General features: G+C 36.8%; 1 protein-coding gene across 2 annotated transcripts in view; it reads left to right on the plus strand.

Annotated features, from left to right (window-relative positions):
• DERA (deoxyribose-phosphate aldolase) overlaps window positions 1-27,888 on the plus strand; it is a 120,941-nt gene that overhangs the window by 78,040 nt on the left and 15,013 nt on the right. The gene's annotated exons all lie outside the window — the stretch shown is intronic.

A 27,888-nucleotide genomic window follows, 5' to 3' on the forward strand; every position in this document is an offset into this window, starting at 1 on the left:
CAGGAATTCCTTTAACTCGGACTTATTCCTCTGTGTGAATTTAAGCTTTCAGTTTCTCTCAGAGATGTGTTGCCATACTATCTCTGCTTTTGTTTGTGTTAATGTTTTTTTTTTCTTGGTGTGTTATCATTGTTTTTTTATACTTCCAAATGTAGGTAGACTAAATCTTTATCTCTAGGAACAGCAGATCTATCCATTCAGATGTCCAAACTTGAAACCTGGGAGACACACTAGATTCTTTCTTTCTCTCACCTTCACATAAATCAGTGAGCACAAGCCTTGAGAGTCCTGCCTCTTAACCATGTCGAATATATCATTTTTTCTCCATTCTGAGTGCTGCTATCTTAGGCCACCATCAACCCCCACATAGACTACTTCAGCAGTCTCCTAACTAATTTCACTGTCTCTACTTTTGTCCCTCTCCAATCTGTTCTCCATACTGTTGCCAGAATGATCTTTTAAAAATGCTAATTTGATTTTGGTGCTGCTTGCTTAAAAACCTTCAGTCCTTCATCTTTAAGGTGAAATATAAATTCCTTAAGCCGGATTGTTTTTTAAAAAAAGGTCCTTCCCAAGACCCTACCTGTGCTTGTGTCACCTCATCATTTTCCCTTCACACCATGGACTCCAGCCATAGTAAGTTCTCGCAGTTCCCTGAAGACGGTACCGTCCAAGCCTCTGAGTGTATGTGCTGTGCCCCTGAGTGGAATGCCTTTTGCCCAAGCAATTCCTTAACATCTTTTAGGATTCAGCACAGGTGTCTCCCTGTTCGGGAATCTTTCCCCTGATACCCCTTCCTTCCCCACCACTTTGTGCATTATCTAATCTGTGGACCCCCTAGCATTCTTTAAATTCTGCATCAGCTAGTGCATGTAGCTGTTCAAGGCTCCCTACTTGGGGCCTTATACTTGGGTGAAGACATATGGCTTCTCTGGTCTTGAATCTGGGCTCTGCACTATAGTAACCCTTTGGGTTTTTATATTCTTGTTTACTTTCAAATGCTCAGTCAGACCTAGCATCATTCCTTGAAAGTCCACTGAAAATCAGCCTACGAGGCCTTAGTGGTACAACTGCTATCATCACTGCTGCTGAATCTGGAACATATTTGCTTTCTTTGTGTCGTTCAGAGCAAAATTCCTGGAAACCAAAGGATAAAAAGAAATGGAACACTTTAAACACTGGTTCATCACTTATGTTGGCATTTCAAAGGTCCACAGTAATGGAAAACTTGCTGTAACTCTTAGGAACCTGGTAAAGCCACTCGGCATCTTAGCTTAGACAAGTAGCCTCCCTTTCATGCTCTCTGTCAGGATAAGGGATTGCTAGCCCAGAAAGCTGTGATCTAGGCAGCAAGGTCATTCTGCAAGGTCAGCCAACCTTTCCTACCTAATGCACCTACTACTCATGATAGGAACATGATGTTGGCCATCGCAGCTTGGAAGCCTCTGTTCCACTCTCACTCCACCCCTCATAGAAAAAAAAAATTGATGAGAAACATGCCTCCTTCTCTCCTTTCTCCCAATGTTGTTGTTTATCTGTTTCATTTCTTCATTTAACCAGTGTTTATTGAGCAGTTACTACAAGCAACATAATTTTATTTGTGGTGTGCTTTAAGTATTTTCTAATTTCCTTTTTGAAATATCTTGTGACTTATGTGTTATGATGAGTTTCTTAGTTTCCAAATACTTGGACTTTTCTGAAATTTTATTGTTTTCATTTCTGATTTAAAATTCTGTTATGCTCAGAGAATATCCATGATTAAGACTATTTTGTCTTTTTGAAATTAATGAGTTATTTTATGGCCCATTTTATGGTCTATTTAGGTATGTGTTTATAGTGCCCTTGAAAATAACATACATTAGAAATGTTAGTGATAGTGTCTGTAGATATTAATTAGGTCATTTTTGAGGTCAACCTATCTTATTTTATTTTGCTTTTAAAATATTTAATTATGATTGTGGATTTCTCTATTTCTTTGTTCTGTCACTTTTTCTCCATGTTTCTAGAAGCTCTGCTATTAGGTGTATATACTTTTAAGAGTGTTGTTTTCTTGTTGACATAGCATATTCAGCATATGTAACTGTCTTTATCTTTGGTATTACTCCTCGTGCTGACTTGAAATTGTTATGTATCCAGAAAAGCCTTGTTCTTCTAAGCCTGAGACCCATTCATGAGATTGTTTCCATGGAGATGTGACACACCCAGTTGTGGGTGTGGCTCTTTGACTAGATGGAGATGTGACTCCATTCATTCAAGATGGGTCTTGATTAATTTACTGGGGTCCTTAAAAGAACCAACATAGGGAAACATTTAGGAGAAAGCTTTGATGCAGACATTTGGAAATGCAGAAGCCCCAGGAGATGCCAGGAGCTAAGAGAGCAGACAGAAACTGAACAGGAACAAGAGTTCAGTAGATGTTGCCACGTGCCTTTCCATGAGATGGTAAGCTAGGAGATGAAACCCAGAATTTTGCCCCAGAGCAGTTAAGTCAGGGCCCACAGACATTTAGAGAGGAAGTCACTGGAATCAGAAGCTGGAAGCAGTGGAACCAGGAACAAGGACCAGGAGATGCCAACCAGGTGCATTCCCATTGACAGATATTGGCCTTTCTTCAGAAGCAAGGTATCTTTCTCTGGATACCTTAGTTTGGACACTTTTAAGGCCTTAAAACTGTAAACTTGTAACTTAATAAATCCCCTTTATGAAAGCCGATCCATTTCTGGTATTTTACATTCCAGAAATTTAGCAAACTAAAACACTCCTTTTTTGGACATATACTTTATCTGATATTAATATAGCTATCCCTGCTTCCTTAAGCTTACCTTTTGTATGATATATATTTTTATGTCCTTTTGCTTCTCTGCCTGTCTACACTATATATTTAAAGTGTATATCTTGTAGGCATCTTTTTTTATCCATTGTGACAATCAGCTAAAAATTGAAGTATTTCATCCATTTACATTTAATGTGATTATTGATATGGTAGGATTTAAGTTAATCATCTATTTCCTATATGTCCCCAATCTACTTTTTTGTTCCTCTTTTCTTCTTTTCCTGCTGCTTTTGGGTTCACCAAATACTTTATAGTTATTTCATATTATTTTCTCTATTATGTTTGTATTTTTAAGTGGTTAATCTAGGATTATTTTATATATCCTTAACTTATCACAGTCTATTTAAAGTTAATATTGTTCTACTTTTTACTTTCTATGTCACAAATGTTAAGGACTGAAAACAGTTCCGTTATACCACATCAATCTTTTGCATTATTTTCATGTTCTTCTATAGTTGTTGTAAACTCAACCTAACAATGATGTGATTTTTGTTTTAACAGTCATTTTTCTTTCAAGGAAGTTAAGAGAATTAAAAGAAAGCTAAGCATATCTTTTATATTTTCCCACACATATGTAACTTTCAGTGCTCTTTATTTCTTTTTGTAAATCTGAGTTTCCATGTGGTATAATTTCTCTTCAGCCTGGAAAACTTCCATGGGTATTTTTTGCAGTGCAAGTCTGCTGGTGAATAATTCTTTCAGCTTTTGTTCATCTGAAAATATCTTTATTTCACCCTCCTGTTTCAAGGATATTTTGCTGAATATAGATTTCTGGGTTGACAGTTTTATTTTTATTTCAGTACTTTAAATATGTCATTCCATTTCTTGGAATTCTATTTTTTCTTGTTCCCTGTATGTAATGTCTCATCTTGCACTGGCTGTGGTCAATCAGTATTTTTAATTTATCTTCTTCCCTAATTTGGCCATGATGTGCTTAAGTATGTTTTTCTTTGTGTGTATTTTGCTGGAAGTTTGCTGAGCTTCTTGGATCTGTACATTGATGTTATTCACCCAATCTAGAAAATTTTCAAAATTAATTTTTTCTAACGTATTTTTTGTCACCTGAACACAAAATTGAGATTCATTCAGGATCATTTGTAGCTTTAAAACTGAAATAAGGTATTTAATTTGTTTTACTGTTAACCTTATGTCATCATTTCTTAGTCTTTGATATACAAATAAAAATATTTTCTTTGTAAAAAAAATGCATTTTCTGCCCTATTCTATTTCTTTATCACTTCTAGGACTCCATGTGCAGTAATATTAGACTGCTTAATATTGAGGTTAGAAGATCTGTGCTTTTTATTATTAATCTCCCCTCTCCTTATTCTTCTGATAAGTTAATTTACATGGATCTTTCTTCAAGTTCATTAATCCTTGTTTTCTCTCTCAAATCTACTTTTAAGTCTGTTCAGTGAATTTTTCATTTCTGCTGCTATACATGTTGAGTATTAGAATTTCCATTGATTTGTTTTTATAATTTTCGTTTCTCTACTGAAAGTCTCAATATTTTCATTCGTTGAGGTCATCTTTTCCTTTAAGCCCTTGATCACATTATAGTAGCTGATTTAAAGTCTACTAATCAGCACATCTGAATTAATTCAGAGTCTGTTTCTATTGGTAATTTTCCCCCCTAAGTTTGGGTCATATGTTCCTGCTTCTTTGTATCAAGTATTTTTTATTGTGTTTTGGACCATAATAATTTGAAGGCATTTGGCTTGTATTGTCTTCCTTTAAAGTTGAGTTTTATTCTGGTAGGCAGTTAATTTGTTGGCCACTCTCCTGGATTATTTTGAGGCTTGGCTTTTCATCTTGGCTGTTGTGGGTTGAGAGTAGCCCTTATTCTAGTGTGTAGTCTTGCATTCTCTCTGGTGCCTCAGCTGAATTCTAAGAATAATAAGGTCTTTCTGCTCTGCCAGGGCCAGGGCACTGTCTTAAGGGCTTCATGCATACTTACATTTAATCCTCACAAAAACCCTATGAGGTAGGTTTTCTTATTGTTATTTTATAGATGAGGAAAGTGAGGCACAGGAAGGTTGTTTAATTTGCCTAAGATCATTATTTAATTTGCCAATAAGTTGTGGAATAATATTCAAACCTGGTATTATATTACCAGAACTTGTGCTTTTTTTTTTTCATCTTAAGTATGGAAATTTTCAGATTTACACAAAAGTTGAGAATGTTGCCACTGCATGTATCCATTCCCCATATTCAGCAGCTGTCAATATTTTGTAAAATTCCATTTATGTACTCCTACTTTCTCCCCCTGAAGTATTTAGAGTAAAATCTAGAAATCTTAATCATTTCACCCATAAATACCTTACTTTGTATCTCTAGTTATTTAACATAACCCCGAGGCATTACCACACTTGACAAAATTAACAGTAATTCCTTCATATCACATTACGTGTTCATGATTCAACCATTTTCAGATTTCCCTAATTGTTTCAAAAATATATTTTTAACATGTTTTATTGTGAAATATACCATACATGAAGAAAGGTAGTAAATTTCAAAGGGTGTTTTAGCAAGTAGTTGTAGAACAAACTTCAAAGTAATGATAGGTATGTTTCACCATTTCAGGTTTTTCCTTCTAGCTTCTCTAATGCACTGGAGACTAAATAGAAATATCAGTATAATGATTCAGTAGTCATACTTGTTTGTTAAATCCTATCTTCTTTTACAACTACTCCTTCTCATTTGATCCTTCTCTCAATCCTTAGAGATACCAAAAATATTTTTAAAGTTGGTTTATATGAATGAGAATACAAACATGTAAATATGTAAGAGCTAAAACTAAAACTGTTTTTGAGAAAATGTAGACAAAAATCTTTGTGATCTCAGTTTAAAAAAGAACTCTTAGACACCTTGAAAAGCATGATGCATAAAAGCAAAATGTGATAAATTAGACTTCATCAAAATAAAAAATTTTTCACTTCAAAGGGCACCATAAAGAAATTTTAAAAACAAGCCACGGACCAGAGCAAAAGTATTTACAAATCATATACCTAATAAAGGACTTGTATCTAGAGTTAAAGAACTCTTAAAACTCAGTAATAAGAAGACCAACGACCCAATGAAAATCTAGGTAAAGGATTTGAATACGCATTTCACCAAAGAAGATATCCTTTTCATGGAAAATCTTGTAAACTTGCAACATTAACATAATTACTTACTTTATTCTAGTGTGTGTGTATATATATATATATATATATGCATTATAATTAAAATACAGCAAGACTACTGAATGTAATTTATTATTTTTTCGGGGTTCTTTTATTCTTAGGCTATGTTATTAGACATAAGCAGTCACAATTCTGAGTTTAAGAGTTATTTAAAATAATTCCTCTCTGTGTATTTATGCCATTAATTGGATATATGGTAAGGTTCATTACTTTTAGATTTTTCTTTTTCAGTTGTTAGAGATTGCTCATGTGTTTCTGTTCCATCTAATTTTGTTTTTTATTTTATTTTACATGTTTCCACAGACAAAACAAGACATATTTACAGAAATCTAGCTTCCATTTCTGTTATTTTACCCACTTCTTTTACAGGCACCCCTATAGATATTTTTTTAAGTTTTTAGTTGTTTTTTTCCAGTTCTTCTTTTTAAAATTATGAGGATATACATTTATATTTGTACATAGTTTTTTTACTATAATCATTGTTTGGTATCTTGCATTTTTCAGATACAGTGTGTCCTGGAGACCACTTCATATGATTATGGAGAGCTTCCTTATTCCTTTTTACAGCTGCATAATACTGCACTGTATAGATACATACTTGTTTATTCTACCAATCCCATTGATGGACCTTTGAGTTGCTTCCAATCTTCTAGATATTAGAAATAATGCTGCAGTAAATGAATTTGTGCAAAAGTCAGTTTTTGCCAGTGTTTCTTGGGATAGATTCCTAGAAGTGGCATTGTGGTTCAGAGTAAATGCATTTATAATTTTCCTAGATATTGCCAAATTCTCTTCCATATTGCTTTGTACCATTTTGCATTTCCATCAGAAATGTATCTGTTTCCCCAAAGCCTTGCAACAGAATATATTGTCAAGCTTTTAATTTTTGCCAAACCAAAGGTGAGAAGTGGTATCTCGGTATAGTTTTAATTTGCACTTCTCTTTCTTATGAGTGATATTAAGCATCTTTTCATATTGTGTATGCATGTGTGTGAATTGTTTGTTTATATCTTTTGTCCTTTTTTTTTTTGAAGAATGTGAATTGCAAATATTGCTTCTCCAGTTTGTCATTTATATTTTTTTCTTTTTGCTTATGACATGTGTGTATTTATGAGTATATGTATCTCTATGTATGTCTGCCATGTAAAATTTTTAAAAAAAAACTTATGTAACTGAAATTTCATTTTTACCATTACCATTTCCGAATTCTTAATTCTTATTAGTAAAGTTTCCCACACTCCTGGATTACAAAGCAATTCACCTGTGTTTTCTTCTAGTACTTGTATGATTACTCCCTCCCTCTCTTTCTTTTTTCCTTACTATTTGTGATCTATTTGGAAATTAATCAGATGTATGGTTAGTTTTACCTTTTTCATATGAGTCTAGTTTTCCATTCCCATCCACACATACACCCCCCCTACACACACACTTCCACCCTTTTATTTGACATCCCACCTATATAAGGTAAATTCAGTTTTCTTATATGCTTGAATTGATTTCTGGTTTTTTATTCTTCCCTTAGTCAGTTTGTCTATTCAAGTTCCAGTACCACACTGTTTTACTTAGAGATTTTATGATATATTTTAACATCTGGCAAATCTAGATCTCAAAGCTTTTCTTTTTCAGGGTTTCTTTGCTTTTCTGAATCAGCATGTCTTGCTTCCAGAAAGGAAAAGATGGTATTTTTTTGAGATCAGGGTAATATGTAAACAGTGGGAGAACTGGAATCTTTATAAAATTGAGCCTTCCTATCCTAGAACTCGATGTGCCTTTCTATTTTTAGATTCTGAGCTCTTGACCGCTTCGCTGTCTTGCCTCTCCTATGCTTTATACCCGAGCTGCTATAGTCTCTTGATAGGGAAAGTGTCTTAGGCTTTCTGAATTTATTCATATTTTATGAATAATTCTAGAATGGTTGTTCTCATTCCCCAACATGTTTGAATTAGGCAGTGCTGCTAGAATGAGGTACAATGACACGTCACACTTTGACTCTAAGAGATGAAATTTAAAAAAAATAAAAGAAGAAAACCTATATAAAGTATATTTAAGAACCTCACATGGACAGTTGCCTGGGAAAACTCTCTGCCTCTCTGTAGCCTGGAAAGCACCCACATGATATACACAGTGTGCTCTTTGATGAATGTCATGATGACTCTAATCATAAAGAAAATTTTAATTATGTTCACATTTCCTTGTTTATAAATCAGAAGTCTGCCAGTTTGACTTATGTGGAGATGGTCATTTTTTTTCATGAGAACACAAAAACATATGTTAAATAAGAACATCAGTTAAAAGGATCTATTTGCTGCTGTTTTATATGGTCAACACTGATATTTGGAAACATCCCAGGTATATCATTTCCTCTTTTATAGCTTTCCCCTCTCCACTTAGCCATTCTTTAAGACTTACATAAGATGCCCATGCTCCGGCTAGCCTCCTCATGGTCCTCTGGAAATAATTAATTGATTCAAATATTGTGCTCCTGTGGCAATTGTAATTATCAGTGGCCCTTGTCGCATAGTACCATAGTACCAGTTATTTTACCCGGTACCATTCTTGCAAAAACTTTGAGCTCTTTGAGGCCAAGGACTATAACTTATTTATCTTTTGTCCCTTGTGATTATTACTCTATCTGATATCTAGTAGAATCTAAGAAAATATTCTTGAACATATAAATGAAAGAAAGAAGTAAAGGAAAAGTAAAAAGGGGCAAAATGAAACCACACAAATGCCCATATCCACACGTGCCACAGCCTTGTAGCTATGTTATTTTGAGAGCAGAGTTTTATTTTAATTGAACCAAAATATAAATAATTTATACCTTTGACAAGATTATATTTCCAAGGCATTGTTTAGGTGACCCAAGTTAATGGTCTCGCATATTAAAGGTTTGTAAGGATTCTGAGGTGAGTCTAGCAGCAAAGAAGGATTAGGTAAAGCATTTTGCTTGGGTTTTTCAGTTAGAGAAAATGGATCTTCCATTTACATTAGTGGAAATGTGAATGAAATAAAAATGAAGGAGGTATGGTAGGAATAAGCAATTTGAAGGGACTATAATCAGGGAAGAAAAACGAGAGCCATATTTTCTCATCAAACAATCCGAGAACAAGGTGATAGGAAGTAAGATAGAAAGGAAACATGTTTATAGAAAAGAGAAGTCTAAAGCAGGTCAATCTACCATTACGGGCTTTCAGCCCTGCAAATGCACACATTAAGAATAATGCCAGCATGTAAAAAAGTGGCTTTATCTTTCCGTAGCCGTGGACTGTCCTCACATACGCCACAGCTAACAAGCTCCGCTCTGAAGTTATTCTAGACCTTATCTTTGGAAATAATGCCGGCATGATAAATAAGGTTGGAGTAGAAAAGCACTAAAGATGCAATCGTAATGTCATCAGGTTTGAATTGCTAATGAAGATCTGTGGGAAGAGTACTAACACTAAAATATGGGGCTTGAGAAAAGCAGACTTGGAAGGAATGCAAAATGAGTTTTGGACTCGGCTGGAATTTCACAATGTATAGGAAATCCAAAACGAAAGAAGTAAGTGCCAGGAAAGGGGCTATTCACAATTCAACCCAGTAAGATCAAAGTAATACAGAAACAATGAGATGAAGCAGAGAAGGGAGAGAAGATATAGGGGAAGCCATTAAAAAAATGAAGGGGAAGGCGGTGCGATGATGGCCCAGTGGCAGAATTCTTGCCTGCCATGCCAGAGACCCGGGTTCGATTCCCGGTGCCTGCCATGTAAAAAAAAAAAAAAAACACACACACAAAAACGGGGTGGGGGCAATGGTGAAAAACTTGCTAAGACGGAAGGAAACCAAAGCACTGAAAATAAATTGGTCAATAGCAAATTAGCCTCTATGAATTTTTTTAACTTAAAAATTGTTTAAATATGAGTAAAACAGAGTGAATGACAATATAGATTTATTTTTCTAAAGATTGTCACAAGTCACACTGAGTCCTTCATTGTAGGCTGCAAATCTTATATACCTAAGGAGTATTGATCCAGATGGCACATCTAGGCTCCTGTGGTGTTCCAGCCTGTTGTTTGTTGTTATTGTTTTTTTTTTAAATAAGATCTTGCCCTTCATAGGAACAATGTAATTTATGAAAAGAAATGCTATGATTGGAAGTTTATCGCTGGGGAAAAGCATAAGAATATAGAGTGTATTGGGTTAGCAGTTAGAGGATTTATAGTGTAATTTATTTACCATCCTTAAACTAGCCCTGAAAATTAAGCTGTTTATAGGGTGAACACTAATTCAATTGCCATCTCATCCATGGAGTAAATTTAAATTGAAGCCCCCAAGCAAAAATTTCAGGAAATGTATCCCTACCCACCCCACCCCCAACACCCACCTACCCCCCTCCAGCCTTTATTTAATGAAAAATAAAGAGCTCCTCAGAGGAGGGAAGTGATATTTCCTGGTCTCCTGGTAGTGCAGGAATAAACTGATGGTGCATTTTGGTCTATGCATATTATCTAAAAGAAAAGTTACAACATCCATTTAGATATAAAACTTTTTCTTTACCTCTCTCTGTAAAGAGAAATGAAAATACTTATAAGCTCATTTTTTATGGGGTGAGTACTAGTCTGTGTAAAATTTTGCAGGATGAAATTTTTAAAAATGTAACCCAACTTATTCCAAAATCATAACTGCTTCCTCCAGTCCTGGCTTGTCCAGAGAAATTCATAGGCACAAAGACTAGCACATAGTAAGTGCCTAGTAAGAGGCATGTGTACAAGGGCATCTTGCTATAAGAAATAGATGTGTTTGTTAGCAACATGTATAAAAAATTCAAAATTTTAATCTAGATTTTCCAATTGAGGAATATATTATGGGATTTTTTTTTTTTTTCTCTTTTCTTGGTGAAATTCTGATTCATGGGGTAGTGGTTAGACCTCTAGATATTTGCTTATGTACCTAAGATTCTGTTATTCATTTCTTCATAGTTCCTAACCCTAACTTTTGGTTCTCTATTCTTTAATCACTGTGCCAGGTAGTTTCTAATCTAGTAGCAAACTCTTGAATGCTGGGAATATGGGATCTTCAAATGGTTCTTTCAGTACATTGCAACTGGGTTGATACTTGATATGCCTATTTGTTGAATGATTAAAAGTTAATAAACTAGATGAAGTTGATAATTTACAAATTCTTTTCACAATGATCCTAAAAGGGAGGTAGAGGGAGGGACTATATTATCTTCCTTTAACAGACCAAGACTGCACACTGAGTACATGGCAGAATTCTGAAGGACTCTTGCTCCAAATCCTACCTTTTACTGCATAATCCTGCTTTCTATCTGCATTTGACCCATATGTAAGAAATTATATATAAGTTGTGTTTAACATTTGGAGGCACAGATTATTTCTAGAGTTCCTGAATGAGATTTATATGATGACTTGGGCTGTTCTATTGAGGATAAGGAAAGTCAGATAATGAAGAGGCAGAATTTTGGGAGCAAGCCAATGAGGGTGGTTGGCATGAAAATAAATGTGAAAGAGAAAAGAAAAGTGTAAACAAGCCTAGCACGCACACACACACACACACACCCCTCCCAGTATAGCAGTATAGACCTTCCATAAATTTTTGTTGAAATAAAAAGGAAGGGTGCCCTAAGCTGAAGGATCCCACCTCAGGCAACTCGCACTGTTGTTTTGTGTTTACCATCTCTGCTGATACCTTCATGTATTTGGAAAAATTAGCAAAGTCATAACTTATAACTGCACCTTGAGTTCTAAACTAAAATTCTTATGTATATTCAGATTCTTCTATGTGGGGTACTGAGAGAATAAATACACCAGGGGATGTCAGTGAAAGTTGACCTTTCTTTTGTCCACCTGATGCAGAAGTAGGAGCGATGCCAAAGTTAAGAGTACACAGAGGATGAAGGATAGGAGGAGATGGGAAAATGGAAATGGTATCGGAGCACATGCAGAGGGAGGACATAGCATAGGACAACAAAAATGAAACCTTCTCAAGCTGAGTGGTTGAAAGGAAAATGGACTTGTAATTTGGGAAGAAAAAAATTGGGAGGCGGGGGCGGGGTTTGTAATTGTGTTCACATATTCAAAGGACTTTCCTGAAAAAGTGGGATTGTTTCGCTGACCCCAAGGTAGCAGGACTGGGACCGACTTTTAGAAGTTATGGGAAGATGGATTTGGGCCTGGGATTAGGAAGAGTTTTGTTATAGTCCGAGTTGCCTAGGAACTGAATGGGCTGCCTCAGGAGTTAGGAGATGTTTAAGCCTGGGCTAGACGGTGACTTAATGGGGTCACACGGCTAGATATTATTATTCAGCGGCTACTAAAGATCCTTTCTGTTTCTGAGTTAAGGTGACCCTACGGCATAGAAAATAAAGAGTATTTTATACACTCACCCACACGCGTGTGCACACGGTCTGCATTACAGTTCATCACTGATGGGACCCAACAATATGGGAATGACGGGAAGAGGAGAAAAATAGGGTTCTTGCTCCATTGTTTATTATTTACCATGAAGCCCTGAAGAAGTTAGAGAAAACATATTTTGAGTGAAACCAGCAATCTTGAATTCAGGTCCAAAAGATTGATTTCCCCCTCTAAGCCATTTTCGATGGTTTTGTGGATACAGGGAATCTAGTAGATATTAAATATTTTTTTCCGCAAAAAGCATTTGGTAAGGTTCTCAATGAGAGATTAATGGCTAAAATAAAGAATGAGGCATTAGGAGATAAATTTGCTTATGAGCGAGAGACAGAGAGTAACAGCAGAAGGAAATACTTTTTAGATTGGAAAGGAGTGACATACAGCACAAGCGAGGAATCAGTTTTGGGACCTATGGGTTTTTCACTTTATTTTTATTGGACTTCGTAATAAAAATACAGATCTTCAAACAGTCCAAGACAGAGTGAGTAATACTACAAGCATCGGTAATCAAAAGTTATTCTCTGTCATAAAGTAAATGACTGATAATAAATACTGACACAAGACTACACAGTGTACCATAATATTATAAAATGGAGCCTGCGATTCTCCTGTGTTCTCTTTTCTTCTGCATGGGCGAATACTTCTTTATTTGCTTTTAAAAAAATCTTTGCAGATTTCTCTAGGTTCACTTTATAAGTCGGATAAATGGAAAATGTATATTTTTTAAACTTGGAAAGATGTGTTAACAGGGAGAAACTGGTTTGAGGGAAGACAAAGGTTATGTTGCCATCACTAGAATAAATTAGAGACCCTGTGTGTTAAATTGCTCAGCTGGTATTCAGTAAAAAGACTTAAGAGTGAGGGGGTGTTTTTGAAATCATCAGCTTATTCTGCAGTCATGATTTTAATGGAAGCATATGTGAAAAAGTCATTGGGGGAGGGAAATATTATAGTCTCGAACTTATTTCTTTTTTTAGAATTTTAACATAATGGCTCTAAAAAACCCATAAAATTCAGAAACGGTATATGAAACTTGTCCTCTCAGGAACCAGTTAAGTGTGTAGGAAACATACTTTTTAAATTGGAATTTTGCCTGCAACTCCTTTTGTTGAAGTCACTTTAAAGGACTTCACAAACTCATCTCTATTTTTCTTTTATTTGTACATTGTCAGATAAACCAAGAGAAATAGAGCCAATAAACGTTCAGAAGTTAACTCATAAAAGTTGTAAGCTGTAGTTGAGAAACTATGTAGAGAAAAAAATTTCGAATTCTGGCGGGAAAAGAAATTTCAGCATAGACAGCCCTCAGCTAATAAACTGACAGTCCTACTAGTTACTTTACAGGTTGTTTGGAACTCTGAACCTATTTCCTCATAGAAACAAGATTGCAAATGGTTGTTGGGTCTTTAGGCTAGCTCAGAATTTAGCACAGAGAATAGAAGTTTAGCCCTGCATCAGTAGTTCTATACGTCCTAACCAACACATATGGCTGTGTTTTTGTAAGTCATGCATTTATATTTCTAGTTTAGTTTTTAGGAACATTTTAATCTTTTCACTGCTTGATACTGGTATCGAGGTTTCTCTTCCTTCCATCTCCAGTTTATTAGGTTTAGAATTTGAATCGGGACTTCTGCATTTCCAGCTGTGCTGAGGAGCAGAAGGAAATGAGTGACTGAGGGCTAGGGAGGGTTGGAGTGAAGACCAGGGAACTGGGGGAGAGGGAAGGAGGCCAGTCAGCAGGAGCAGGGACAGGGTTTTCTGCCTAGAAACACACAGGGATATTTCTTTCCCACGAAAAGACTTGCCCAGCAGGTATTTATTAGACATTATTCTGGGCATTGGAGAGGGGAAAGAAGAATGAAAGGAGAGAGAAAAACAAATAAGAGCCCCCACCCTTTAAAACTTGATAATCTCTCTTAATCTGGTGAGGCAGTGAAACTTGGGGTTCATGATTTGCGCTGTTGGGAACCTAAGAGCCATGGAGACTCTGTCCAGCACTACGGGAACGTGGCCCGTCTGCTTTGGAGGAGTCCTAGAAGGGTTTGCACTGCAAGCGGCTCGTGTATTGGTGCCATTGGGTGCAGGTGTAGAGGAAGGGCACTTCACGGTGTTCTGGTTCGCTAGCTACTGGAATGCCATATACAGATACAGAACAGCTTTTAAAAGGGGAATTTATTAAGTTGCAAGTTTATAGTTCTACAGCTGTAAAAATGTCCAATTAAAGCAAAGCTATAGAAATGTCCAATCTACGCTATCCAGGAAAAGAGACCTTGGTTCAAGAAGGCCAGTGACATTCAGGGTTTCTCTCTCAACTGGAAAGGCACTTGGCAAACATGGCAACGTCTGCTAGCTTTCTCTCTGGGCTTCTTGTTTCATGAAGCACCCCCAGGGGTGTTTTCTTCTTCATTTCCAAAGGTCTCTGGCCACGTGGGCTCTCATGGTCCTCATGGCTCTCTTGTGGCTCTCTCCAAAGTGTTTCCTCTTTTAAAGGATTCCAGTAAATGAATCAGGACCCACCTGGAATGGGTGGAGTCACATCTCCCTCTTATCCAAGGTTAATGCCCTCAGTTGGGTGCGTCACATTGCTGTGGAGACAATCTAATCAAGTTTCCAACCTTCGGTGCTGAATAGGGATTAAAAGAAACGGCTGCCTCCACAAAATGGATCAGGATTAAAACATGACTTTTCTAGGGTACATAATCCTTTCAAACCAGCACACAGGCCAAGAGACATGGGCTTTTTGAAACACAGAGGCAGAAAAGAACATTATTATGGTGAGAAATCTGGTATGATTGAGGTGGATGGTAAAGGGAGAAATGGCAGGAGAGGTGAGAGAGGAAGCTGGTAGCTAGGCCAGGGCTTAATCCGATACTGAAGAAGTTTGATTGTTTTTTTGGGGTAAAAAAAACCTTTGAAAGTTTTTCACCTGAGGAATGAGTGAATGACTGAGTGGGCAGTTCATCCATCTTTTTTTTTTTTTTTCATTTATCCCTTTATGCGTTCCTTCATCAGGATTTATTGAAGTCTTCTATGTGCCAGGCACTGAGAATAAAGATCATTAGCCATGGAGCTCTTCTCCGGACACCATCTGTGTAGTAGTGGAGCAATGATCAAATTTTCATTTTAGGGACATATTCTCGGGGCGGTACTGTCTACGCTGGACACAGAGAGCCACTTAGGGAGTTCTTACAGTTTAGCCCTGCTGAAGACCTGTGTGGTGGGGATGGAGAAGAGCGTACCGAAGTAGGAAATATGAAGCAGGCAGAATCAGTAGTATCTGATGAATGATGATAGGCTGCGCAGATGAGGGAGAGGATAAAATCAGATTATAATGTGCCATTCGCCAAGAAAGGGAATTCAAGAGAAGCAAAGATTTTTTTTTCCCCCAGCCCAGGAACTGGAGCCTCTGCTTCACTTCCTAAGAACTCACCTGTTCATTTTATTATAGAACATGACATAATCTTACCACTTTTCCTTCACTTTTCTGTTTTTGTAACAAGGAAAACATTTTTGAACCTTTTTAAGGAAATCTGATTAAGTCCAAGAGGCTATTTTTCTGTTTAGAAAAAAGCAGCAAGACAAGGCATATAAAGCAAAATGGAGAACCAGTGCAGTTGTTTTAGTGATTCAGGAGGAAAAGGAAATTCATGCTTTTACTTGAATTATCTGGGTGGTGCTTTGCTTTGCTGGTGACCCAAGAATAAGTGTTATAGTATGCTTTTTGTAAAAAATTTATCACCAACTGGGGCATCGAAAGTAAGTTTTCTGTGTTACAAAGCTGCAAATTGGGTAGGGACGACAGAGGAGGCACTGAATAGTCAATGAAATTGGAAAGAATTAGATCATCCATGTTACACAAAGCTAGCAAAAGACTGTTTGTAGAATGTTAGCTGCTATCACACTGGTTTGATATTAACATTCTACTGAATAATTAAAACATTCCTGTTTATTTTTTAATAAAAAGAACCACCGTATAAATTACCTCTGAGTTTATAATGTTTCTTACAGTTGTATCCATCAGGTGGTAAAGTTTTTGACTAGGACTGCAGATTAGAGAAGTTAGACAGTTAAAAAGCAAATTTTCTTCTGCCTTCTCATTTTATAGTATGCGTTATTTTAATGCCTTATAAAACATAAAATAAAAATCCTTAAAACTGCTTTGTGACATTTTCATTATAGATGGAATTTTCTAAATTGTACAGTTATTAAATATATTTTTCTGCCGAAATTATTTTTGAAGTGTATTTCTCATTTTCATTTCTGTCCATAAGCGCACACCAGGAATAGCTGATACTTAATTTCTTCCTGCTTTGCTTTATGAAATGCAGCCTCCCGTGAGGTGATCAGATACCTCCTTATAGCTGAGGATACTTTTCAGTTAAACCTGCCTCTTTCTACTATTTTCTTTGGTTTTTCCTTTTAGGGTTAGAGTGGAAAAGTTCAATTTTTATTCAAGACTTTTAACTCAGAGTAAAAGAATGACCCACACAGAGACCAGAAGGAGATTCGTGGTCTCAAACAGGGAGAGACGGACAGCTGAAATTACGTCTATTAAATGGCATTGACAGTGTTAAGATAGAGTGGAGGGAAAATGCAAATTAGGAAGGACGAATAGAGTAAGTGGTATTAAAGGAAGAATTTTCTGAGGAGGTCGAGGTAATGAGTTGGGGAATATTAAGAATGAATGAATGCTCTGTTTCCTGTACCCCAGTGTCAGAAGAGCCTGGCACACTGAGTGGGGGAGCATTGGGTCAGGGACTTCGTTAAGGGTTCAGGCACTTTGGGAGCTTGGAAAGAAAATCCCAGTGTGGACTTTTCAACCAAAGTTATACTTTCCTTAGTGCCCCAAATAGGTCCAATCGGATAAAATTAGGATAATGGTTTCCAGGCACTTTATAACAGCAAGGTTGTTCTCCAACTCTAAATCACTGCTTAAAGAAATTACAGGTATAGAAGGAAATCCCAGATGGGACCCAACGTGTATAAGCCTGACTTAAACAATGTCTCTTACTCAAGACCTACCACCCAGGAACTAGGACTGTGCCCTTACCATCCCCTGAAACAACACCTTCTCCTGAACAGGATAGTGCTGTGGGGGGGATACCAACCACTGTGCTCTCCTTCCCCTGTGGTGTCACTCTCCTGAGCCTACTCCTCCTCTCTTGGCTGCACCCTCCTTCCTTCTCTCTCTATCTGTCCTCATTTCCTTGCCCCAGTTCTGTGGTAAGACACCCTGGAGATCTCAAGTTTGGATTTGCCCCAAATATTAGTAACATAACCTCAGTCTTGGAACTTCTCAAGACTCACCCGTATCACCTATGCAGGTAATGTCTTTTTTTTTTAATATATTTTTTAAGGTTTTAAATGAGGAAAACAAAACTAGAGTGTAGAGAAGAGCCCTCTTACTCATTTTGCTGTTATAACTTGATATGCTTGCCTAAAGGACGGGATGCTTGTTTTAGGTAGGAGAGAAGTTGTGAGATTATATTTCTATATCATTGTGGAATGGACATCAGCTAAAAACAACTGCTGAGTGACTATGGAGAGGGAAGTAGGCTCTCGGGCTGATGGAGGAAAAGCAGGTGAGTATGTGGTTGGTGGAATGTGCCAGGGGGTAAGATTCACAGGGACTAGGCTCAGAGTGACAGGAAATTCTAGTGGTTTATGGCTGAGAAACTCCCAACTTCATAAGTCATCACCACCCCTCACCCCAAAACCTGGATACCCAGTCCTTCTCTGTCTTCCTGTCTTGAGATTTCTTGTCCAAATGCAGGCTCCTGTTGGGAATTTAAAGCTCAGAGCAACCCACCCCATCCACAGCCTGACAGATGATAGAAGCAGTGGGTTGTGGAGATAGACAAGCAGAGGTATCCTGATCTTCCTTCATTTCATAAGAAATTATTGCTGAACAGAATGTTTAGGGGAAGTTAGTAGGACTATAGATTAGGTAACGTAAGGTAAAAGCTACTTTTCTGGATTGGCCTGGGGCTTCCCGCCACATGTAATATTTTTTATATGGGAAAGCACATTTGAATTTCCAGCCAGCCATGCATTCACAAACATTTGGAACACAATCCATTTCTAGTTGGAGAACTGCTCAATCTAATAATTAAAGGTACAAAGATGCAAGTAGATACATCTATGTAGGCATCTAACATCTGAATACAGATCATTTAAAATCTGAGTCTAAAACCAAGTATTCAAAATAGACATAAATATAAAGAAAAAACACACGTAGTATCCCCTGCACACCCTACGTAAGACAAAGGGAACTACTGCAGAAAATAGCATAGCATAAAACCAAGCCAAAAAGTCTTAACTCTTCCCTAGCAACCTTGTTCTCCCACCAAATCTTGTTTTTATCCTTTGGTTCATAAATTTTGAAGTTTCAGTCTGCCTGGAATCCTTAAAGATAGCTTTTAAAATACCACAATTTTCTATTTCTTCTAATGCTTTGAGAAAAATTGAAGAATAACTAGTGAAGAAAAAGGGAAATCCAGTATTTTCTGACATAAGATGAAAGAAAAGGGCTGCCACTTTCCTAAATTTTATTAATAATCACTTTATCAAATTGTACGTTTGGACAGGAACATTCGCAAATGTATCTTTGCATACTGACAAATGATGTAATGGGGTTTTTGTTCTTTGTTATATCCTTATTTCAAAAGTTAAGATAGGTTATATTTATTAGTTTTTTGTAAGAACTTATGAAAATTCCACTTTTTTTTTTAAGATAGTCATATCTTGGGAGTATCAAGGTTAAGAACCATTGATTTGAGATCATCTGCATATCTGTGTTTCTTAGACTAAGGAGTTGGAAAACTTTTGATAATTTAATGGGATTTATGAACCTATTTTAAGAATTAGAATCTGTGAATAACTAGATAAAGAAGAAACAGAGCAACTGTTTGGTTTCATGTCCTTTAGAGTTTCAATTAAGTTTTGCTAAAAGACAGTTTAGAAGTTTAAAAGATTAAAATGTTCTTTCTTTTTATGCATTCCACATCCAAAAATATTTTCATTAACCAAAAAAGAAAAAATAGTAAGGACATTTGTCCAACCAGAATCAGAACTCTTTAAGGCAATCCAGGATAGGTAGAAAACCCTTGTGGAAAGTAGTTAAATTGATCTAAGGGTTATTAGAACTATAGAAACCACATCAAAGGAAGAAAGAATGGGAGGGAATTTGTTTTCTTTCGTCTACACAGATAACTTATGTGATGTATGGAGAAGACTAAAATATGTTAGGTTTTTATTAGACCTTTTTGGTTATGAAAAGGAGACTTGGGTTACATTAATTAATAGGAAATTTCTTTTAATGATACTCTACAAATAAGGACCCCAGGAACTAGATCCTGAGATCATGGAAAGACTGCAAGCATGCAGCTAAATCTCTAGTATTCTGCAGGACTTCTAGAAACTCTAAGAAATCCTAGCATCAGTTGATCCTTGCCCAGTCCTTGCTATTAAGCTTGCCATTTCTCCTTTTCCTGCTATCTTTAGTTCCCCTCTCTTTTCACTCCCTTTCCTTTGGGCTTCTGCTATCCCAAGGCATTTGCAGACTGACATCTCTCTGTCTTTCAGCTTCTGACCCCAGGACCAATAGTGTAACTCCTTTGATATCTAGTTCACATTTCTGAGAATGATTTGGCACCACCATCCACATTCTTTCCTTTTGGGCAGAGCTTTTGTGCAAGTTTCTCTCACAGGCCACTGGCTGGCCCCTGGATTGGCTGCTCTGGAGTCGTGTATCCACCCCAGCCACTGTTAGCTATGACCAGGGAGTGTGGTCACTTAGCTCTTGCATGGCTGCCAATGAGTAAGGAGCTGTGGGAAAATCAAAACACAGCTTTACCAACAACCCTAACGTAGTGTGCTGGAACTAAATTGTCATCCCTCAATACCACGGCCCTTCAACTCTGCCGTGTGAGGACAGAAACCGCATTTGTTCGTTTCCTCGTGGGTTCCAAGTCTGCGATTGTATTCTGACTGTACCTGCGAACTCTCCCTCTCCTCGGCAACATTTTGTACACAGTACGCAGCACATTTTGTCTGACTCTTTCTCAACATGGAGCAGTTTCCAGTCATTTATCATTGCTAAGCACATACTGTAGAACATAGTAGTTATTCACAAGTATTCGTGGTGGGGCGGTCAAGAAAGGGTCCCCAGAGCCTGGGCTGTAAGCCTGTGCTTCCCTCAAGGACTTTTTTTCCCCTTGTTTTACGTCTTTTCCTTGTTTTACTCCCAGACTTTCTCAGCAAGAGAGGTTCAGTAGGAGCCTGAACTGTCATGTAACTACTTTATTTTTAAGATTTATCAGGTTATTTATAGAGCTCTTAGAACAGTGCCTGGCACATGGCAAGTGGTGTATAATTAAATAAAAACCCATTTATTTATACAAGTAAGCAATTGCAGCTGTGGAATTGTTGAAGAGTGCAGTTATGTCAGTTATGTTCATTGTAGCCATTATGTTTTATTAAAGCTTGCCTAGTACTGGATTCATTTAGGTTTTAACAAATATTTATTGAGTTTATACCTGAACGGGGAGGGTGCGATGTGGTCCATATAATGATGAATGAGCTAGCCACAGCCCTCAAAGGGTGTGTACTTCCACAGGCTGGGAAGTGGGGGATGACACAGAGAGGTTTCTCAGCTTGTTAGGACCCAGTGTCTTCTCTGGCTTTTTAAGAATTGTATCTTAGGTTCTTCCTTGATTTCTATTATTGCTAAAGCTCTTTATATTTTCATGGTTATTGATAAAACAGTTCCCTTCTTGCTGATTCTTCAATAGCTTGTTCAGGCAGATTGGTGTATAGATGCTTAATTTTTTGGTCTCTCAGTTGATCACTTTTCCAATAGAAATCTGCTATTCTGTAGCTTCTCACTTTTAGCTTTAATAATTCTTGAGCAGTTTTCTCAGATCCCTTTTCACTTGCTACTTTTCCTTCAGCAGTTTATTCCATTGAGTCTGGCTCTTCTGTCTGATTTACCAATGTAGATGGAGTGGAGCATTAGAGTTATGGACAGGCCTAGCTGATAATGTCTCAAAGGTCTCAGTTAGGAAGGACAGAGTGTACCTGAAGTGGGTGGCACTTTGTGTCCATGGTTGCAAAGTGTCATGCTCATGGGAAATTAACAGATGTAAAGTACCACTGGATTTTTAGGTCAGCAGAGCTAAGTAAATAGTCTAGGGACTGTGTATCAGTTAGGATTGAGTATGACTGCAAGTAACACAGAACTTGACTACAACAGCTTAGATAAAAAAGGACTTATTTTTCTCGCCTAACAAAAGTCTGGAGGTGTAGCCATTTGCTGCTGTTGGTTCATTCTCAACATCAGGACTGGTATTTGTCTTGGCATTTCTCTCATGATGAAAAAGGGCTGCTGTAGCTCCTGCCATCATGTTTGTATTGAAAGTAGGCAAAAGCAAAGGCAGTGCTACTTGGAAGGAAACAACTGAACTTGGCTAGGTAGGATTTTGACAATGAGAGAATGGATGAAAGAACAAGGTTGATAAGATAGAGCATGTTTCTGCAAAACAATAAGTAGTCTGGTTTAGGAGGCAAGATGGTGGTTAAAAGCTTGGGCTTTGAGTTTGAAAAACCTGAATTCAAATTCTGCTAATGGTGCTTATAAGCAGCTGTCTTAGCCAAGTTCTTTGATCTCTGTAAATCCTTTTGTTTATTGGTAAATAAGGGATAATTAGACAAATCTGCCTTTTAAGATACTGTGAGGACTAAATGAAAGAAGATGTGTAAATTGTTTAGCTGGAGCCAGTCACCTCATGAATTCTCAGAAAGGGAGCCCTATTACTTCTACTCCAGTTACTGTTACTGTTGCTGTTGTTGTTTTTTATTTATTGTCATCATCATCAGAATGATCTGTAGTCTAAGATTCCTTAGGGTGAATGGTAGAAGGGAACAATGGAATATTGTTCCAAAAGATCCTAGGGACTGGAAATGCTAGAACTTTATTCTTTAAAGTTGAGGATTTTGAATTGAAGAATGTGATGATCAAACCAGTCTTACCTGGGATGGACAGGTAATTGCAATACTTATGAGCTCTTTATACTTAAATTTTTGTGCGTTTTAGTTTCTGTGTATTAAATTTTTAAAATTAGACTAAATCAACCCAGAAAACCTTCTCCTTAAGAGTAAATGTGTGATACATATTTGTGACCAAGTACAACTAAGTATATCTCCATCTTAAGCTGATGCCTGTTACCTGTCTCTAACCCAGTTTTCTAAATGCCTTTTTACCTTATAGGTTATCGTTGTGAATTCCATTTTCCATTTTTGGTATCAAATTAACAGCTGAAATTTTTTCTTCACTGAGGTTTTACATTTTTAAGTTACCCATGTAATCATTTTGGAGTTTGACATTTAATAACTCTCCAGAGATACCTAGGAGAAATTATATCTACAACATAGAGGACTCTAACATGTATTTTAGGGGGAATAAATAAATACCAGCTCAAAGCAATTAGACAGCAGTATGAAAAACATTTCATATGTATCAAAAATTTTAAATGCTTGTTTAAAAGGAAGGTAGGTTTACCACCTAACTTTGACGGTAAATGTGTTAAGAAACTATTTGTATTCTGTTTTGTTTTTTGGGGGGCAGCTAAAATAAATGACCTTTTAATCAAACCTATTATTTTTGCAATGGAATGTTCTATGAGAGACAGATAAAGCCTCTGTATTAAGTATGTACAATAAGCTATTTGTCTGAAATATACATTATTATGGTAGGGTCGTATGTAATTTCTGTTTCTTCAGAAAAGGAACTCATTGCCTTTCTGCTATGGGGGAAGAGCGTATGAGCACACATATTCGTTCAAAAAGCAATAGAGGAAAAAGTGTCATTCAGGGAGATCCTAGATGCATTTTAGTTAAAATGCAACGTGGAGCCATGTTCAGTTTTAATACACGACTTTTGCAAAGTCCGAGTCAGAACCATTCGTCCTGTCCAGTTCGCAAGTTTCTTTTTCCCTCCTCTCTCCTTGCCTCATATGTTTTTAGGAATTTGTTAATGATTAACATCTCAATGGTGCACAATATGACCTAGCAAAAGTTTGTGGTGACCCTTTCTGGTTGTACCCTTCACCATAGCTCAATAGTTTTTGGACTCTGTGATTTTCTTCTTTGCCAGCATACACCTCTTTTGTTGAGGAATCAAGGTCTCTGATGATAGCTTAATGAAAAGGAATAAAGATAAAAAATGAAGGCCTAACTGGTAGAAAAATAGAGATGGAAATTTTAACTCGAAAATTGTTTGTGAACAGCAGTAGAGAAGCAGCATTGTCTTTCTAAGTGCTTGGTAAGTGGTAACTGCAGTAACCCAGATGTCCAACCTGAGAGCTCCACATGGTAAATGCTTTCCATTCAGAGCCTTTTCAAGGTTCACCCATCTATAGATCTGTTAATGGGAAGCATCTGAGCCTCCAGGTACAGTGAAACAAACTCCTGGAGATAAAACTCCACGCAGAAGAATTAACACAACTTCCTTTATGAAAGGCAGGTCACTGTGAAAAGTAACTCTACGCACTTATCATCAATTGTTGGAAAAAAAATTTATGATGACATTGAGGTATGATAATCTCAAATATGCTCTGCATTGTTTTTAAAAGCTTTGTGTTTAAAATTCATAGCACTTTCTAATCCTGATAAAGTAGCCTAATTTTCTAGCTTGCTTTGTTGAGTAAAATGTATTTCTAAATCCATTTTAAGCAGCTATTTCTTCAATTTGAGTAATTTTCTCTGAAGTTAATAGATTCCACACAAGCATACCTGACTTTTAATGTTAATATATACTATATATTCCAAACTGGCTAGTGACAATAGAAAGCACAATCAAAATGAAATTCAGTTGTTTAAAGCATATCTAACTTGTTATTTTGTTAAAATGTATCTTCATTTTACTCTTTGCCAGAGTATAGTGATACCAAATCATATTTTACCTTGTATTGAGGTTCCATCTCCCTCTTCCCTCCCAGCAAATGTGAGGGGGAAAAAAAAAGAATGTTAGATACGATTATGTCATTTTAAGATAAGATGGCTTTAAAACTACTCTATCAATAGAGGACATTTGCTTAACATAGCAAATCCCCATATCAGTAAGTTCAGCTATAGGGACTAGCAAAAAGAAAGGCGTTTTGATTTTGAGGCATTTGGCTTTGGTTATTTGGTTTATAGATAGATGTTTTCATTTTATATTGAGTCTGACATTTTAATATTTTACTCAAACTGTTATACCTCTATAGTAGCAATGCCTGTATGTATTTCTTGCATATCCTTTTCATGGGGGGCACAGTCCTAATTGTCATCAATCTTTTTGTTTTTTCTTCTCAGCCATGCCACTGGTTCTCTAGAAAATAAAAGGGTAATGTTATAAAGCTGTCAGATAAAGATTTTTTCTTTTAGATGGCCAGACCAAGAAAAAACAAATATCATTTATGTAATTGACTCAGTGTCACCTCTAACAGTATAGAGAGTTCCACAATGAAATGCCTTGTCTTGTTCACTGCTGTGTCCCCAATTTCTAGAACAGTTCTAGCACACAGTAGATGCTTGGTAAATATTAGTTTGAGTAGATGTTGGTCAAAAGGTCGAGAAACAGGGGGGCTGGATTGAGTACAGATCCCTGAGCACAAGTCATACACAGCCATGCATTTATAAGTGTAGTTTTCAGTCACTCCTGTGTGTTTGAAAGCAAGGCCAGCTCCAGCTAGGCATTTCCCAAGGGTGCTCATTTCTGGGGGGCCTTGATTCCATTGAAAATATTCAAGACAGAGAAAGTGGTATTTACTAGAATTCTTCTTACTGTATGTGATTGGGATTGGGCATGAGACATTCTAGAGACATGCTCTTTTGTTCCCTAAACAGATATTCTCTGTCACTGAAGGAGATTGGGCCCAGTTAATTAGAGAGCTTTTGTTTTGCTGAGTGAAGTATTCATATTTGAGGTTAGAGCTGAAATGTTTGGATAAGAGAGATGCTGTCCCAGGAGCAGGGCGTTCTTACTCTACCTGTAGGCAGAATAAACACCCCCCCCCCCTTTTTTTTTTCTGAATGAATTTTAAACCAAAGTTTAAAGGAAGTTGGTTTTTAAAAATTGATAAACTTGGGGGCGGGCCTTGATGTCTCAGTGGCAGAGTTCTCGCCTGCCATGCCAGAGACCCAGGTTCGATTCCTGGTGCCTGCCGATGCAAGAAAAAAAAAATTACACATTTTGCTGTCCTGCTGAAACCCTAGTCCAGATCTCATAGAAATGTGTAATTTTAAATTTTCTTAGTAGCCACATTATTAATAAAGTAATGAAACACATGAAAGTAATTATAAGAATAGATTTTATTTAAACTAGTATAGCCACAATATTATTCCAATGTGTAATCAATACAAAATTCCTAGAGAGATATTTGCATCCTGTTTTTTGTACTACGTCTTCAAAACCCTGTGTTTATTTTACACTTACAGCACCTCTCAGTTTGGACTATGCACGTTTCTAGCCATGTATGGCTAGAGACTACCGTATCCGATAGTCAGCCCTAGATAAACCCCTTCATAGGGTAGAGTCAGCAACTACCGGTGGCATCATTGAACCGGTCCTAAAAGACCTTTTAACCAAAATTCCTCTTTCCTTGGCCAACTTGAAATTACCACTGTTGGAGCCACTGTTTAAAAATATGTTTAAGGAACCATAATTATAAATGTGTTGAAGCATTTCTCTTCAAAAGTCATGCTTTGTGTAGTTTAATGCTTTGAATGTGAGTGCCATTCATTTGGTTAACCTTATTTACATAGTAAGGTATTTTAAGATATCTAGTCACACAAAGTAGATCGCCGTTTTTTTTTTTAAAACCAATGAGTAGCTAAAGTTTGATGATTAGGGATGAGGCTTCAAATATGATGTTATATTTAGGGGCTAATAGAAAAACACAGAAAAAAACTAGGTGACCTGCAGACGTGTTCAGGAAAGGGAGTGATTGTACACATGATTACTAGCTATTTACTAGACTCTTTTTTTTTTATTCAGCTAACTGATAAGCTTATTTAGAATTAGTTTTGCTAGGTGGTTTCCTTTTTTCTCTTTTTTTTCCCCATGAACACACCTTTTGTATTTTTTGAAATCTAAGTTGCATACTGTAAAGTACACTCCTTAACATATTCAGATTGGTAATTTTTAGTATATTCATGAAGTTGTGCAATCATCACTGTTATCTGATTCCAGAATGTTTGGTTTTAATTACAAGTCTCAGTTACTTCTAACTCTTCTTCCTTGACAACCTCACTCAGAACAGGGAAGGAATTGGGGGGCAAGTAGAAGTACAGCATTATTCTTGAGATCCCATATTTGAACTAACTTTCTGTAGACATTTGTAAACATCCTTAGGGGCACTAATACAATGTTAAAAATTAGAGAAGATTTAAAGCTAAGTTTAGGGAACATTTTGCTGCTGTTTCTAACTCTTGGTCCAAATGCTGATAATCCAAATGCAAGCATTTGAATTAAATAATCCTTTTTGTTCTCCCCATTTGCAAAAACAAATTTTAGAGCTGTTTGGAAGAATAAACAGTTTAAATCTACTCAAAATAGAAGTTTTTGGCATCAATTGGCAACTCTTCTCCAATGTTGCTTTAATTCCAAAACTTAATGGGAATACCCTAAATTTTAAAAGTGAAAGGGAAATTATGGCATAGTAGTCATAACTCAAGGACTCTTGTTTGTGTCAAGCAGTTCTACATATTTTTGTGTGGTTAGCATAATTGTTTCACATATTCTCACAAGGACATCGCTGTCAGTTTCCAAGGTTTGTGTGGTCAGGGTCCCTACCTTGTATTCCATTTGAATCACACTGCTTTACATTATTGTAAAAGGCCACATCTGTATTTTTATTGAGGGGAAGGTAACTGCAAGGAATGTGGTTGCCATGAGCTAATCTTACTCTTGAGGTAGTTGAGATATTTTCTAGCCCCGAGATTGTGATTGCTTTCTGATTGCCATCCTGCTTGAACATGCCTTACTGCTTAATTATGATGCCTTGTTCACATAATGGACCAGACAGACTGACTTAAGAGTATTTCCAGGGCTCACTATTCAGATTTAAAAAAAAAAAAATGCAAGAGTAGGTGTTGGGGGTTTTATTTTGTTTTTGTTTTTGTTTTTTTCCTTTCTTTCTTATTCTTTTGACCTCTCAGAGAACATTTCCTCGTTTCTCACATGGTTAGCTGTTACCCTCCAGATCATGTAAGTGCGTCTTTGTGGTATAATGACCTCCAGATTCAGCCTTAGCACTGAATCGATATCTCCATAGAGGCTTTCTCTTCCATCTTTGCTCTGGCCACTTCTTCAACTATAACACTGGACCTTTATTTCTCACCCCAAATTATTCTGAGAGAATACAATATCAAAGAACATGTTTTAATCTGGGACTTTGTATTTCTGTATGCTCTGTTG

This window comes from Tamandua tetradactyla, chromosome 7, assembly GCF_023851605.1.
Source record: "Tamandua tetradactyla isolate mTamTet1 chromosome 7, mTamTet1.pri, whole genome shotgun sequence".
In the NCBI taxonomy this organism is placed as follows: domain Eukaryota; kingdom Metazoa; phylum Chordata; class Mammalia; order Pilosa; family Myrmecophagidae; genus Tamandua; species Tamandua tetradactyla.